The sequence below is a fragment of the Ambystoma mexicanum genome, chromosome 14 (genome assembly GCF_040938575.1).
Source record: "Ambystoma mexicanum isolate Mex_15411 chromosome 14, UKY_AmexF1_1, whole genome shotgun sequence".
In the NCBI taxonomy this organism is placed as follows: domain Eukaryota; kingdom Metazoa; phylum Chordata; class Amphibia; order Caudata; family Ambystomatidae; genus Ambystoma; species Ambystoma mexicanum.
Window position 1 is genome coordinate 199,808,789 of NC_090940.1, and position 5,383 is coordinate 199,814,171.

The following is a 5,383-nucleotide window of genomic DNA, read 5'->3' on the forward strand; positions in this document are numbered from 1 at the left end:
GTGCATTGGTTCCCCGGATCCGGCGAGACGTGTTTTGCTGGATCTCGGATCCCAGACAATCCGGCCCAATGACCAGCGCTGTCTATTTGCTTTGCCTTTGCACCGCTGTAGCAATGTGTGCATGTGCCCGCTTGACCATTTGCCAAATATCCTCCTTTCACTGTATATATCTATCTCTCTATATGTCCCTCCGTCATTGTTTATCTGTCCACAGCGATGGGTCTGGCTGTAAGGTCTCCCTCTCTCAAAATGTCTCTTTCTGCCTAACTTCATATCTGTCTGTCTAGCGTTCTCTCTATCTTTCTATCGGTCTGCCTGTCTAGCTATCTATATATGTCTATACATACATGACCATCTTTGTATCTGTTTATATGTCTATCTTGTTATCTATCTGTCTAGCTACCATCTAGCTAGATGTCTCTCTGTATGTAGACCCATGTACATGTCTATCTTTATATCTACCTATACATATGTCTATATATCCATAGCTGTCTATCATCAGATCTATATATCTATTTGTCTGTCTCGCTTTCTAGCTATCTGCCTATATATATACCTATCTATATGTCTATCATTACATATATCTATCTGTCTAGCTATATGTCTCTCTCTCTCTCTCTCTATATATATATATATATATATATATACTTATCTATACCTGTCTATCATTATATCTATCCATTTGTCTATCTGTCTACCTTTCTAGCTATATGTCTATCTTTATATCTGTCTAATCTGTCTAGCTATATGCCTCTCTCTCTCTCTCTCTATATATACCTATCTATATGTCTATCACTATATCTAGCTATGTCTCTCTCTCTATATATACCTATCTATAGCTGTCTATCTATAGCTGTCTGTCATTATAGTTATCCATCTAGTTGTCTATCTGTCTGTCTAACTACCCATCTATATGCGTATGTTCAGGCGCCCAAAGGATCATGGGAGAGGGGGAATTTTGACGGGACTGCTTTTAATGTGGGGATATTCGCTCGGGTCCATAACTTGGGCCGTTTGCGACATGGTCAGTCCACCGCTGGGGGTAATATCGCCGTTAGCACCCATGTAGTTCCTGCGTGGGTGCTATTGGTGTCTTTTTAAAAAAAAAAAAAAAAAAGAAACGTACCTTTGCTGCGCAGCCCAACACCGCACAGTGTTGTTGTACCCTTAGTCCGTTTTCAATGTTGATGACTGATGTCGTGACATTGAAAACGGATTTCAGGGACGACAGCACGGTGCAACGCTGGCCACTGACTCAGCAAAGGTAGGTTTGTTTTTTTTGTTTTAAACACACTCTTATAGCACCTTGTGGGAACCTACACAGGTGCTCAGAGGTGAGGGGAAGAGGGAGCAGGGAAGGGAAGGGGGCGCTGGCTATCCAAGCTGCGCAGAAAAAATAACAGACTTGTACCATACAATACAGGCCGAGTTTCGAGCATCCTGGTGGGACAAGACCCCCTCCTTGGGTGCTACTAGAAAACATAACCGGATAGGTAATCTGCACCCCCCTCCCAGGCCCGTCACTCAAGCGGTGGCCTCAGCAGCCACATTTCTAATCAAGCGTGCATCGGGGAAGGGGGCAAAGATAATGTAATGTTGAGTCGTTTTGTACAGCGCAAAATGTCCCTTTTGGTCGCCTGTTGGCGCCATAATTAAGTATAATACCCACAGCATTTCCCCGAACTAAATAACGAAGGAACGACTATTTAAGCGAACTGAAATGCTACGTGTTCCCTTGTGAGCCTCCGCTGCGCTTAGAGAGCTGTGTGATACATATTTCGCGCTTTTCCACGGCCGGGTGTTGGGGGGCGAGGGGTTCTCTTATCTGTACGGTAAGGTTCCTCGTTGCACGATGGTCAGCTGGAGCCCCCACCCCCTTTCGGAGGAAATTTGGGGCGGTGCACACTCACCCACCACTCACCCACACACAGTGCATGCAGCGCCCGCAGGATACAAAAGGTCCGCGACAGCTGTGTTATGCCGAAGTGAGGTCCAACCAATGCTAACCCTTTTAATAAAGCGCCAAATATCTTTGCCCAGTCTCCAGGCGCTCCGATTGCCTGGCATTTCTTACAGCGGAGGGTTTAACGCTCGCCCCAGACATCTAATTCCAGCCCACACTCCAAATTGAATCCCGGCAGGCCTCCCTCACCCCTTCCTTCATCGTGTGCGCACACATGTGGGCAATGCTAGCAGATAACGTGGCAGCGCTTTGAAGTCGGAGGAATCCGGCGTTCGGCGCTACATCTAATACAGGTGTCAGCCAGTCCCTGGTTGCTTTGGGCCCAGTGAGGGGCTTCTTTAACGCGCAGCCTCCCGCCCTTTCCTCGCAGTGGAGGTGCGCTCGGGGGTGCAGCCGCGAGATGCCGCGAGACGTGTCGGCTTTAGCCTGTCCAGCTCATTTCCAGATAATGCCAGCGTTTGGAAAATGCCACGCGCGTCTGCGAAACACGCGTCCCCCGGGGCCCCTGTCAGCAACGGGAGCGCGGGGCGGCGCACGTGCACGGCGCCCGATGCAAAAAAGCAAGCCATCCTAGCACGTACACTGGCCGATGTGAAACCACGCGAGCACGCACGGCCTCTGCCCATTCCGCAAATAATACAACGATGCAAAATAGGAAAACCACGCTGAGCTAAAATAACGACGCACGCGCGTGCACTCTGCTCATTGCAAAACAACGCGACGCAGACACGCGCGTTGCCCACTGTACACACGATGGAACACACGGGCACTCTGACCACTGCACAAATAAAGCGGCACACCCAGGCAGCCCGGCCATTGTAACACAATAACAACACACGGGCACTCTGCCAACTCTAAAATTAACGCAACACACACAGCCTGCCTATTGTAACACTCTGCAAAAATGATGCAAAGCACAGCTGCACTCTGATCGCTGTAAAAAAATACACCACACCTGACTGGACACCAGCTGCAATAATGATGCAAAGCACAAATGCACTCTGCCAAATGTATAATACATAATACAGCACACCTAGACACCGGCTGCAACAATGCAAAGCACTCATGCACACTGCTTACTGCAAAAATAATCCACTACATGTGAACACGATCACCTGCAAACATAATGCAAAATGCACATGGCATCCGTGCAGCATACAAATAATGCACACATGTGCGCACTCCCTGCTGTAAGAAAAACACCGCATGTTTGCAAACAAAGCCACGCTCGTGCCAACTGCCCGCAATACAAAACAATAAATTACACATGCGCACCTCTTTTGCCCGCGCGCAATTCATGCATTGAAAATAATACGACAGATGCTTTATGTCTGAGGTGGAACTGTTATAGTAAAAAGGACAAAACTCGTGCTCACAATCCTGGGTAGAAATAAGGCAACAGACGTGCGCGAGTCTGGTGCGCAGCGCACACCACACGCACACATGCCGGGATGCGAAAAATACAGCAGGCGCGCTTCTCCGTCTGGGGAAGGCATGTTCCACCGGCCAGGGGACGGTCCGCCCGCCGCGGGAAAATATCCCCGGGAGCCAGGCTCGGATTACTGTCGGTGTAAAAGTGCAATACACAATTGAACAGCTTCTATTTAACATGTATGTCTGGCCATTTAACGTGTGTCGTACGCACTGCTGACTAGACATTCGGTGTTCTCCCTCTCTCCCTCGTAGTACCAGACTTTGTTTTGAATGCAATGCTTGGGTAGCGTTTACATTAGTATCACCTTTTTGGTGAACCGTTTTATATAGCGCTTTCTCCCGCTTCTTAGCGCTCCAATAGTAGGTGTTATTAATGTCCATGTGAATGGTAACCCGCAGGTTCCCACCCTGGTAAAGAGCGAGCCCTGCTTGTCTCTTGCAGGCTTGCGGGGGCGAGGCGAAGACCCGCGCCTTGGGCCCGGCGGCGCCGAGCCGAGCTCTCGTCCTCGGCTCCGCCGAGTGCCGCTCTTTCCCAGTATTTTATTTGTTTGCTTTTTTCCTTTAATTCCTTTTGTTCTTTGTTTTGGTTGTTGCTTTGGGCCCTTCCTTCCTTCTCTCTGTCCTGCCGCGTTCATTCATTCCCTCCCTCCCCTTTATTTCCTTCTTTTTCTTTTCTTTCTTCTTTCTTGATGTATTTCTTTCTTTCTTCTCTTTTTTCGTTCTCCTTCCTTCCCGCCATCTCCTTCTTTCCTTTCTCTGTCCCTCCCTCCTTCTCCTTCTTTCCTCTCTCTTTCTTTCTTCCCCGTCTCTCCCCCTTCCTCTCCTTCCTCCCCTCTCTTTCTTTTTCTTGCTTTCTTCTGTTCCAGCCTCTCTGTCCATCTCTTGACTGACTTTCTTTCTTTCTTTCTTTCTTTCTTTCTTTCTTTCTTTCTTTCTTTCTTTCTTTCTTTCTTTCTTTTTTTCTTTCTTGCTTCCCCTTCCTCTCCTTCCTCCCCTTCCTCGCTTTATCTTGCTTTCTTCCGTACCCACCCCTCGGTCCATCTCTTGATCTTTCTTTCTTTCTTTCTTTCTTTCTTTCTTTCTTTCTTTCTTTCTTTCTTTCTTTCTTCCTTCCCCGTCTCTCCCCCTTCCTCTCCTTCCTCCCCTCTCGTCTCCACCCCTTCCTCTCCTTCCTCCCCTCTCTTTCTTTTTCTTGCTTTCTTCCGTTCCCACCCCTCTGTCCTTCTCTTTTTCTTTCTTTCTTTCTTTCTTTCTTTCTTTCTTTCTTTCTTTCTTTCTTTCTTTCTTTCTTTTTTTCTTTCTTGCTTCTCCTTCCTCCCCTTCCTCGCTTTATCTTGCTTTCTTCCGTTCCCACCCCTCTGTCCATCTCTTGGTCTTTCTTTCTTTCTTTCTTTCTTTCTTTCTTTCTTCCTTCCCCGTCTCTCCCCCTTCCTCTCCTTCCTCCCCTCTCGTCTCCACCCCTTCCTCTCCTTCCTCCCCTCTCTTTCTTTTTCTTGCTTTCTTCCGTTCCCACCCCTCTGTCCATCTCTTGATCTTTCTTTCTTTCTTTCTTTCTTTCTTTCTTTCTTTCTTTCTTTCTTTCTTTCTTTCTTTCCTTTCCTCCTTCCTCCGTCCCTCCCGCCACCCGCGTTTTCCTCTTCCTTCTCCGAGGATTAACGCAGCAGCGGTCCCCCTCCACCCCAGGCAGGGGGCTCTGCGGATAGGACGGGGGCACACAGAAGGAGCAGAGCGCCAGGGATTTAGAGGTCACTGCCAGATTCGTTTGCATTTTCTAGTGGTGGTCTCCTAAACTGTTCCCGAGCAGGGCGCCAGCGTCCGCGCCTCCCGACTTCCGAGGCGCTCTTGTGTGGCGGCGCCGCACTTGAACTTGCGGAGCGCCGAGGCGGGCGTTCGCGCCGAGGCACACACACACACACTGCACAGTGCCGACGAGGACGACATGCAAGATGCCTTCCTCTTCCACCGCCGCACGGTCACACGGTCACA